A 12,279-nucleotide genomic window follows, 5' to 3' on the forward strand; every position below is an offset into this window, starting at 1 on the left:
GTCTTATGAAATGCCCCCTTTAAATTCAACAGTATTGTGACTTTGGTATCATATAATAAATGTTATACAATTGTGTTGGAGTCATAATTAAGCAGCTAGAACATCATTCTTTATATAGCTCTGTAATTCTACAGGAAGAACATATGTCTTCATAAGATGAGCTGTACACAATGACTGTAAAACCTGCAATCATAAGGAGCATATGGAGATCAAAGACATACTGCTCCAAAATTCTATTCAATCCAGCACTTGAACAAACATCTGAGCAACTTTCTGCTTTATTACCAGCATTCATTTCTATTTGTTTGCTTAAAAAATACTTAACAATTAAGTGTGAACTCTCTGCTGTGCCAAACAGAAATGCAAAACTGATTCTTAACAAATATGTTTTAAACAATAAGCGGTGTCATTTTAGGGTGCTTTAAGTGTTCTGTCTGACCCTAATGGAATTCAGTTTGGTGCTGCATCCTTTACAATTCTACTTTGATCAACCAATTAAATCACAATTGGGTGAAATCAAGTCCTGGCCCTTTAATAGTAACGCATTTCGAAGACGATTTCATCTAAAGCGACATTCAAGTGCACTCAAGCTATACATTTTTTATCCATACATGTGCTTTCAAGGATTAAACCTGTGACCTTTGTTAGCACAATGCTCTACACAAATCAAGCTACAGGAACATTGCTGTACTGCTGAACTGATTGATTTTACTAAGAAATATATAATTACAGAATTGCGAATGCTCACTTGTTGCATTGCAACTATTGTTAAAACGGCTGAATGTGTTGAAAAATGAAATAATTGACATAAATCTGCACTTACTGCTTCAGTTTCTATATCACACAAAGACACAGAAGATTGGTCACACAAAAGTCCAATTTGTCAGCGAGGCGGGATTAGTCTGTCTGTACGTCAATTTGCAAAGCGCCGTCGCTCTGTGCTACACTGCTCCCTCTGTTCCAGCGGTTCCACTCATCCATGGGATTACAGAGCGGCTGATGGGAAAGCAGAACGCTGGATCAGTTACAGCCACAGGGCTGAACAGACAAAAGACCCTGTTTAACACATATATGCCCTGAATGTTAGGACTGAAAATTCAGAAATGATGTTAAGAAAGTTTAATAACCTGTAAAACATAAATGTGATATTTTTAATCATGTGATATTGCATTCAATTTACATATATTACATATAATGATAGTATAATCACAATTATTACACAGTGCTCTGGAAAATTTGATTCTGATGGCCATCTGTGACATTCGGAAATTTGTTATCACTAGATACACCCTCAGAAAGAAACAAGAAGGTACAAATGTTGGGGCAGAACCTTTGAGATGCATATTGTACAGCACTTTCTGAAAAGGTACTGTTCAAGTGACAACTTTTGTACTTTTTTCTGAGAGTGTACGACTACCCATGTGCCCGGGTACTGTATATAATTTTGACAGGTGAAATTTTATACTTTTAAATTAATTCAATATAAATATGCATTATTAAAAACACATACCTATTTACTATTTTTAGTAACAAATGTTTTTTTCCAAATGATATAATCAAATGGATGTTTGCCTTGTTTGAACGTGTCAGCTGTTGCATTAAATGAATCACGAATCATTAAATCAATCAAATTTTACTAAATTTTTTAAGATAAGAGTTTATTGTAAAATCAAACTCTTTTAAAAAGATCCTTACTCTAACAAGAGGTTGACGTTTATTTTTACCAAAATTTTGCAGTTTACAGGCAGGTAAATGCCAACGGCTCTATCATAATCTCCTAATTCAGTACACAAGTGTCCGTTTATTGAGCTTTGGCTGATAGGAAAGAAAGCGCAACTTCTGTCTCGTCTTTGAGATGTTTTGTTTTAATCCTCCCATTGGCCCAGAATCCTCAAGAGAGGAGAAAGAGGATATGAGGCATACAGTTCTTTAAAGAGAAAAAGGACAAGGAAAATAAAAAGCCAGACTAAAAAAAAATCCTTAATCCCTATGTGAAAAGAGATGTGTTCCACTTATTTAAACAGTGTCTGTTCGGTCCACCTCGCCACTGGCTCTTGTGTCTTCTGCATCCCTTAACCTCTCTGTGAACCCTGAACGTCTTTCAAGGCTTCCTTAAGCCTTCAAAGAGCATTCTGAATATATCCTGTATATATTTTCCTGTATTTTCCTCTGAGTCTTCGCTCGCTTTATCTCATTAGTCCTTTTGATCTTTTTCCTTCCACACTCTTTTGCAATAGTTGAAGTGCAGGACAAGGGTGTTGATTTTTTTAATGGTAAATGCTGTAATACCTTTAGGCTGGCCATAGACTTGGTTCTCTTGTTTCTCTTTTGATTGCCACGTGTTTGGTACTAAAATAATTTCTTGTAAGCAATACTGTGCAGAGGTTTCAGGCTACTTCATAGCCAGTTTGTTGTTTTCACCATATTAAATTTTTTCTCAGACTCTTTATTAAAATACAATCAGAAACTTCAAGAAATTGCATGCTATAACAGCATTTCATTTTTGTATTTAGTACATGAGCAATAAAAGTAAACTCAAGGCTATTAAACCTAAATTAATGATAAAAACAGTAGCACTTTATTTTTTACAGTACGTGTACTTACCTTGTACATATATGGTAAATATTTTGTACTTACAAACAAATGTGTGGTACTTACTTTTGAGTAACTACATGGTAATTAAATAGTATCATTACTGTACTTACCAGTGGTACGTACCTGGTAGTTATTATTAGTATAAGTACTGGGTAATACCAGATAAATACTTGTATTGTAGGTATACTGTAACTAATAAGAAATAAGATTTCTCTGAACTGAGATCTGTTTAAGTTTCACATCAACTTATTTCAGTTGCTTAAGAGTTATGAAAACAGCATTTAAACATGTCTTATTGGGGTATAGCCTCACAATCTCGTCTGACGTTAATAAAAACGCGTTTTTAAGGTGCAAAGTACTGACAGCAATGTTCATCTGACAGGAAGTTTTGTTTTATCAGGTATTTACATGTACCATGTGTTTCCAATGGCAGCATGACTAACATGGCAGGGCATCTCCGGGTTCAAGGTCAGATATTATATTTCATAAAAGTCTAGTCTAAAAATGGCGTACCATTTTTTGTTCTTAAAAAAAAAATCGAGAATCGAATTGTGACCTTAGAATCGAAAATGTAATCGAATCAAAGGATTTGGAGAATCGTGACACCCCTAGTTCTAACAGGCAAGTCAGGTACTGATATTGTACATATATGATAACTAATAACAACACTGTTGTACTTACAAATGAATGCTCAAGTATTTAGTACTTACAGGCAAGTGTGGGTTAATGACAAGTACTTATAGTGTATGTATACTGTACTTAATGAGAAACACTACTGTACTTACAAATGAATGTACAATATAAGTATTTAGTACTTACAGGCAAGTGTGGGTTAATGACAGGTACTTATAGTGTATGTACAGTATACTGTACTTAATGAGAAACACAACTGTACTTACAAATTGTATATGGTAAATGTGTAGTACTTACAGGCCAGTGTAAGTTAATGGCAGGTACTTATAGTGTACGTATATAGCTAATAACAAACATTATTTTACTAACAAATTGTATATACACGATAAGACTATAACTAATAACAAACATAACTGATGTGCCATTTTTGTACTCAGTATCTTTGTCCTTTAAGTATGTACCACTGGTAAGTACAATAATGATACCATTTTATTACCATGTAGATACTCAAAAGTACCACAAATTTGTCTGTAGGTACAACATATTAACCATATATGTAGAAGCTAAGTACACGTACTGTTAATTAAAGTGCTACCATAAAATCCCTAATTTCTAATTCTAATCTATTGACTGTGTGACCAAACGGCGGTCACACTAAATGCTGATTGTGGGGGGGTTACATTTTGTGTACATATTTTCTGTTTGTATTTTAATAAAGATTGCAAAACATATAGATGGCCTTTAAAACTTTGCTATAACCTCAAAGCTGATGGTGCCCTTAACCTCTTGAAAACCACCTCCACTCTGGCCCAAACCATGAAAAGACCTACTTTCACTAAAAGGGTTGTTTTTACTAAACCATTTAGAGTATAAACCAGGTTTCAAAATTATTTTAAGATAAAAATTTAAAAAGTTAGAGAGGCTGAAGTACATTGTAATAATTTTTTTTGCATTTTTTTTATACTAAAAATCTTAATGATAAAAACCTAAAAATGCAATGATGCCAAAGCCACAAGTCTGAAGAAGTTATGTTTCACTTCTGAAGTCAATAGGCCCAAAAATGAGGTTCTTGCAAGGGTTTTTGTAAGATTAGTGCCTTTTCAAAGTGCCAGTCAGCCCCAAAATAAAAGTCTTTTGTTTACATGCATACACGTTAATTCTTACTATTATTTATCCTTATGTTAGCGTATAAAATGCAGTTTTCACACCAGGAAATAAAACGTCACACAAAGATTGTTGGATTCGTTATCTAATTCGCTAAGTTCTGTCTATCAATATTTTACATTGATTCATTGGAAGAACACGCGAGCCAGATGACGTCACGATATTTGACAGCGCTGTTTGGATATTATGTATTATACTCCCGCCTACTTTTTAAAACAAAGTTTGAACGCAGGTTTGAACGCGAGTGTAATCTAAAATACAATGTTACGACGTACATAATCCTCAGAATGTATATTATATTCTATTACAAGACAACAGACTATATATCTATATTTCACGGATTATACGCATTTGTGGACAAAAATGGTCATTGGATGTATTCTATTAGACAGTTTTCATGGGTTATTCACACATCTGAAACAGACTGGATTCGATTTGCGATCGTTATATCAACACAAAGGTAAGGAGTCCCGTTTATATTTTGCATGTTGTCATCTGGACTTCTGCCACAAAATACTACATTTATGATGCTAGAGCATCTGTATCTCAAAACAGAGACCATACACTGATGGTAAACCCGTAGACCTTTTAAACGATGAATAGTAAAAAAAACTGACGTCATCCCACCCCCGAGCTAGTATGCGTCGAGAGGTTAACTTTTGCACAGTACTGTATACAGTATATGCCACTATTTCATTATATTATATTATACAACAGTTCTTTCTGGCTCTCGAATCTGATTGGCTAAGAGCTATGCGATATTGTTCTGATAACGGCACTGTAACCGCTTCACCTTTCGTATCATTCCGCCACCTAGTGAATGGGGGTCCTAAACAGGCTCATCTCTGAATGGAAAAACACAGACGCGCTGTTTTTAAACACTCTCCGTGTGTCTTATTAGTTCACTAGCTCATAAATCAGTCTGTGAATCCCCAATCGGAAGTTATTATTCCGTCAAAGACCAGCGCTCTTGGATGTTACGTTAAACTTAATGGGATTAATGTCTTGTCACATCGTGTGGACACGTGGAAAGAGGAATGTAAACACTCGGTTTTTCTTCTGGAGCTATATCTCTTATCAGAACGCGAAAACACAGTGGAACTGCAGGTAAGCATCGCAGCTTTTAAATGTGGACATTGATCATTTATTTAATCGCGACATGACTATTAAAACATGTTATGAGAATATCGCCACTGGTATATTTATAAGCAGCATGCAAAAACATCTCACTGACACTTATAAAAAACAGTTTTATATAGTACTGACAAGAACAAAGTTAAATAAGAATCGAGTGCTCGTATCACGTTAAGAGTAAATGGAAACCAATAGTAACATTATATAAGTAAGTTTTATTAACAATAACCGCACAAAAGACACTAAATATGAATAAGAAAATAAGTAATAGTTTTATCATGACACCAAATACTGCTGATTTGATCTCATTTTGACCATCAAAAACAAACAAGGCGAATATAAGAGAAGAGCCAGGGAATCTCACTAAGCGAACGTTCAAACAGGCGCTATCTTTACTAATCGACTGTAGATTTAAATATAATAAATATATTTTCTTGACTGAACTAATCTTAAAACTACACTTTGTGACCAAGAAACGTTAATATAAAGAAGCGCCTATCCGTCCATTGAGTTATTATGAGATTCAAAGCAGCCGAAAGTGTTAACTGTCATTCTGGCAGCCCTCAAATCTATGGCGGAAGATGTAGTTCTCAAACAAAGAGGCTTTTAAAATAGCTTCGTTGTTGTTTTCTAGTTTTCGTTTTTCAAACGTGTGCCCTCGAACTGTTGTATAAAAGCAATATCGCTCTCTTTAAGCGATATTGCTTAAATATGTTTTACCAGTCTTGAATAGTGTGTGTGTGTGTGTGTGTGTGTGTGTGTGTCAGTATTATCATGACATTATTATAGTTTGTTTCCACCCATAAGCAAATATAACGGCATGCAGCACATGTATTCGCCGCGCCACTTGAGCAACTGCCATTGAGATGAATGGGAATGCTAATGTACAGGTATTATTTAACTGCTTCAACAGGACCATCTAAATGCTGAACAGCCGACCGGAGAAAGTAAATGCTTATTTGTCTGGTGTTTCACTGCTTAGATCTTCTGCAAGGTCTTCTTCTTGAGGTTCCTCTGTTGATTTCCTGTCCTTCAGTGAGATGAATGCATGCAGCAAAAGGTCGCCGAATAAATAAATATGTCAACGGCCCCTTTTGTTCAGGGAGAAGAGGCTGGTGTTCTGTGAGGAGTTTTATGGGTTGAAAATGTGCAGTTTTTAATGCTGGCTAAGCCCTTAAGCTGCTCATTTCAAGGCTATTGTTACCTTACCATTGTGTTTTTCCCCGCTCTCTCTCTCTAGTGCTCTTGTCTCTGCAGAGGAATGAGGGCAGGTTGTGGCTATGGGTTCGAGGTAAGGTGAAAGGCATGCTGGGATATCCCAGAACGGCCAGCGTAATAGAGGATGACCTACCAAGGTTGAGCTTAAGATTCAATAAAAGTGCCTCCTGAGGTTCGACGGCCTACACACACGCATACAGGCGCACACTCGCAATCTTTTAATGTGCGTTTCCTTTGTTCCCAAGTATCCTCAGACTGCATCAAAGCATGAAAAGGAGATAGAGATGAGGAAAGAAAGAATTAGAGCTCCAGACAGTGAGAAAAGAGAAGTCCGAGACGGGAGATTTGAATGGAGAGAAAAGTTAAAAAGAGGGTCTCCTGAGTGATTTTTGCCTTTCTGCTATTTTTCTGTCCCTCACTTTGATGTATTGTGAATTTTGAAGTTGACGGTTTATAGGCTACAAAAAACTGTGAATCCGAATTGGACCACATTACAATAAATCCATCAATATTGCGGAAACAAGGAACCAACGGAGATACAAAGCAGCAAACATCCACCCACTTCACAGAAGTTCATCAGTAAATATCAATCTTTTCTCCTACTTAAAGTTTTCTCCATGTGACACTAGACCCATTATGGCCTAACCCCGTTTCCTACACAGGCAGCAAGTATGTTGAAAAGTGTGTGGAAGCTGAACGACTAGTACAGTACGTGTGCTTATGTTTGTGATTGTGCGACAGCTCCCATATGGAGCTCTCGTGGCCGGCTAACAGCGAGCCCCCTGCTGAAGCAGACGAATGCTGAGGCTAATTGCGGTAAATGTAGAGGAAGACGGATTGTGTTGCCATGTCACCGGCGCTGTAATTAGAGGCGTCAATAGCCATTAGAGCCAGCATGGGTTCCAGGCACTGTCAGTTCGGCAGCCAAAACAGTTTCCTGTCAAAAAAAACTGTCACCCACCTTTCCGGTTGTCTTGCATAGGGGCCAGTCAATGAGATGCACTGTAGACATGGGAAATTTCAGCAATGCTTGATTCAGGATAATCAGCTGCTACACGTAAATGGACAACAGCAGTTTTGTTCTAAAAATAGATAGATAGATAGATAGATAGATAGATAGATAGATAGATAGATAGATAGATAGATAGATAGATAGATAGATAGATAGATAGATAGATAGATAGATAGATAGATAGATAGATAGATAGATAGATAGATAGATTAGCACATGAACAAATGACATTAATTTACAAAACTTTATTAAAGTAAATATCTGCTGTTATTTATCTGTAAGTCATTTTAATTCACACTTAAATCTTAAATTTTTTTTCAGTATTATCCTGCTTGTTGTAAAAACACACCACACAGTACTTACGTGGGGAAAATAAGTATTTGACACATACGGATTTATCAGTAAGGGAATTTCTAAGTGGGCTATTGACACAAAATTTCCCCCAGATGTAGCCACCAAGCCAAATAATTCATTCATACAAAGAAATCAGAACATTTAAGTATACAAGTTGAGTCATAATAAATAAAGTGAAATGACACAGGGAATAAGTATTGAACACATGAAGAGAACAAGGTGCAAAATGGCATAGAAAGCCAGAAGATCACCTGAAATCTGTCAGTATTGAGAGAGAAACCCTGCCCCCTATCAGTTCTAATTGATATCAGCTGCTTTAGTCCTAATTGATGGCCTATAAAGGGTTTTCATTACTTGTGCTATGCAAGTCTTTAAAGGGATAGTTCACTTTAAAACGTCTCGGTTACGGATGTAACCCTCGTTCCCTGAAGGAGGGAACGGAGACGTCACGTCGTGACCGACGAATTGGGAACTCGCTTAGAGAGACCAATCTGCTTCGTATACTACTAAAACGCCAATGAACTTGGCATTGAGATATTTGCATAATGCTGGCGCCGCCCCGCCAGGTGCGTATATAAGCAGCAGGTGCAAATAGGGAAATTAGCTTCTTTTCGCTGAGAAAGCCGGAAAGTGTGACCGGCCGTAACAGCAGGTGGCAGCACCTGTGGCGACGGGACGTGACGTCTCCGTTCCCTCCTTCAGGGAACGAGGGTTACATCCGTAACCGAGACGTTCCCTTTCAGTCGGTCACTACGACGTCACGTCGTGACCGACGAATTGGGAATCCCTATCAAAACGCCACTAGGGGCTGACCTCTTCCAGTGACTGCGTAAAAGCCCTCCGGTTCCACTTAAGGAGGAGGAGGTAGGTTTTAAGGCAGAAGGCCGGGCACTAGATGTTCCTTTAACCCCACAGAAGTGCCAGCGACTGGGAAGCGCCCTACCTGAGCGGGATAGGAACGCTGCGGAAGCCACCACCCGTCTTAAGGGCTAATGGTGGGCGAAAGTCAACCGTAGTTGAGGAAAAAAGACAGCCGTGGCTGTGTAAGCAAAGCAGTGCTCTGCTAAGGGAAACGTGGGCTGGTAGGATTAACCCCACGGAAAAATACTCACAAAGGAACCCGGTGGGACACAATGTGGAGCCCGAGCCAGACACGTAGGTTCGCGAGGATACAGCTAGTGAAAGGCTGACAGCCAATGCTCCGCAACAAAGGCTGCCAAGGCAGCGGAGGAAGAACAATTCAAACCATTACGCATTTTTGTTCTGAAGGCCTTCCATACTGACACAGTTATGAAGCATCAGTTGGAGGCTGCAAGCCGACCTGCGAGACTGTTCTCCGTGCTCCCCCTGGTGAGGAAAGAACACGAGAGGATACAGGCTCGATACGAACACTGTAAAATCTAATGAACGTATTAGGTGTCGCCCAACCAGCAGCTCTACAGATGTCTGTTAGCGAGGAACCACGAGCTAAAGCCCAAGATGAGGCAACACTCCGTGTGGAGTGCGCTCTCAAATTAAAGGGGCAAGGAATACCCTGAAGATTATAAGCCAGGGCGATAGTATCAACTATCCAATGAGACATCCTCTGCTTAGTGACAGCTTTCCCTTTCTGCTGGCCACCATAACAAACAAAGAGCTGGTCTGAGGTCCTGAGGCTTTGCGTGCGAACCACGTAGAGTCGCAGTGCGCGTACAGGGCACAACAAAGCCAAGGTTGGGTCTGCGTCCTCCGGGGGCAGCGCTTGCAAGCTCACCACCTTATCTCTGAAGGGAGTGGTGGGAACTTTGGGCACGTAGCCTGGTCTGGGTCTCAGTGAGACAGCAGGACCAAACTAAAGCACGAATCGTCAACAGAGAATGCATGTAAATCCCCTACTCTCTTCATGGAGGCCAATGCTATCAGGGTCAGAGTTTTCATTGATAAAAACATCAGACTCGTAGACTGCAAAGGCTCAAAAGGGAGACCTGAAGGCTTCAGCACCATGGACAGGTCTCAGGCGGAAAGAGGGAGGGCGCGAGGGGTTTAGCCTACGAGCGCCTCTTAAAATGTAATAATTAAATCATGCTGGCCAACTGATCTGCCGTTGATAAGTGAGTGATAAGCAGAAATAGCGGCGATATCAACTTTTAATGGCGGAGGGACAGCCTACCATCTAACCTATGTTAAAGATATAAAAGCACAATGTTAATGGGCATTCTCTGGGGTCCTCGCGTTTGCGAAGAGCACCGGGTGACGAAAAAGGTTTCATTAAGCGCGTAAGCCCGTCTTGTGGACGGTGCTCGAACCGCGTCGATGGTGTTAGATACCGCTTGCGATAAATCACCTAAACCTTGCGCGCGCTCAACGACCATACATGGAAATCCCACAGGTCGGGGCGCGGGTGCCATAATGTGCCCCTTCCTGAGAAAGAAAGTCTTTCCTCAGGGGAAATCGTCAGGGAGGGGCTGTCGCGAGGAGCATTAACTCTGAAAACCCATTCCTGGTAGTCCAGTACGGGCGACTAATAAAAAGGCTCTCCTCGTCCTGCCTGACTTTGCACAGTGTCTGCGCAATAAAGCTCACTGGAAGGAATGCGTATTTACGCACCCCCCGCGGCCAGCTGTGTGCCAACGCATCCACGCCGAGGCTGCCCTCGGTTAGTGAATAAAATAGGCGACAGTGGGTATCGTCCGGCGACGCAAACATATCCATCTACGCACAACCGAACTTCTTCCCAATTAGCTGGACCATCTGGAGGTGGAGTCGCCATTCGCCGGGGGCGCAGCTCGGGAAGCGCGTCTGCCGCTGTATTGAGCGAACCCAGGATGTAAATGGCACGAAGGGACCTCAGATGCTTCTGACTCCAAAGGAGGAGATGACGAGCGAGATGCGACAGGTGACGAGAGCGCAAAACCGCCTTAACGGTAAATAACGCAACAGTCGCAATGTTATTGGTGTCGGCTAATACATCCTTCCCTCGCATCTCCATAGCGGAGCGTACAAGTCCCAGATATACAGCGCACCGCTCGCGGCAGTTGGGGTGCTATGCACACCCCTGAGACTGCAAGCCCGTCATACGTGGCTGATCATCCCGTGCTGAGGGCATTGCAATATACAGAATGCCAGGAGACCCCTCAGGGGCATATCTTCTATCGGAAATGCCGGGTCTACCACGGGGAAAAATTGAAATGACACGCAGGTGCAATGTTTACACGGTGTATGTCGGTGTGCCACGCTCTCCTCGAGACTCGATCGTAAGCCAACGCTGAAGCGGTCTCATATGAAGCAGCTCGGGCGGCGTCACAGCCGCAGCATGCTGTCATATGTCCAGGAGCTTCTGAAATTGTTTCAGAGGGACCGCGTACTTCCCTCGAATTAAACCGAGGCAAGTCAGAACTGACTGGTTGCGCGCTCTTGTTAAACACGCCAATTAGTCGATCGAGTCTTATTTCCATACTGAGAAAGGATCCTCTGCACGGGGCAAAGTTGCTCTTTCCCAGTCGACCTGAAGACTTAAACGAGCGAGATGCCGAAGCATTAACTCTCTGTGTTCGCGCACGTCTGCCAAGAACGGGCTATTATAAGTCGACGTAGAAAAAAGCAGAATGCGAACAACGCTCTCTCTCTGACATTTTAATGCCGTGACTAGCACATGGAGACACGGAGAGAGAGAGACAGCTCGAATGGTGTACTTAGTATTAATATGCCCACCCCACGACGCAGAGCGAAAACGGTCTAAAGCGAGGGGAGATGGACACATAAAGTACACGTCTTACAGGTCTAAGGCTGCAAACCGATCTGAATATTGAAATACGAGCCTCGGCGTTATCATCCAAAAAGAACATCTCGTAGAGCCGGGGCGTAAATCAAATCGATCGTAACCCGCCGCGTATTTTGGGTACTATGAGATAAGGCTGGAAAAACCCTATCATCATCATCATCTCGGTAAGAGGGACCGGCTCGAACATCCTTCGCCAACAGGATATCGACTTTTGCACGCAGTACATGTGCATCGGACGCTTTCACCACAGTGAAACGAAAGCCCGAATTTTGGGGTGTGCCGGATTCGTAACCGAGGCGGATCGTGCGTAAAACCCAACGAAACGGGCTGGGAACTGAAGCCAAGCACCCAGGCACCGTACGAGGAGAAATAACGACACTACCGAAGTACCCGCGGTGGGGCAGCGAAG

At 41.2% G+C, this 12,279-nt stretch overlaps 1 long non-coding RNA gene across 1 annotated transcript in view; it reads right to left on the reverse strand.

Moving 5' to 3' along the window:
* Positions 1–535: 535 nt before the first annotated feature.
* The window catches only part of LOC135772296 (uncharacterized), a 34,840-nt gene continuing 23,096 nt past the window's right edge, over positions 536–12,279 (reverse strand). Inside the window, exons 2-3 of the long non-coding RNA XR_010543223.1 lie at positions 7,706–7,826; positions 536–996 (exon numbers count right to left, since the gene is read on the reverse strand). This is a non-coding gene — a long non-coding RNA (uncharacterized lncRNA). The remainder of the gene's footprint in view (positions 997–7,705; positions 7,827–12,279) is intronic.

This window comes from Paramisgurnus dabryanus, chromosome 19 (assembly GCF_030506205.2).
Source record: "Paramisgurnus dabryanus chromosome 19, PD_genome_1.1, whole genome shotgun sequence".
NCBI lineage: Eukaryota > Metazoa > Chordata > Actinopteri > Cypriniformes > Cobitidae > Paramisgurnus > Paramisgurnus dabryanus.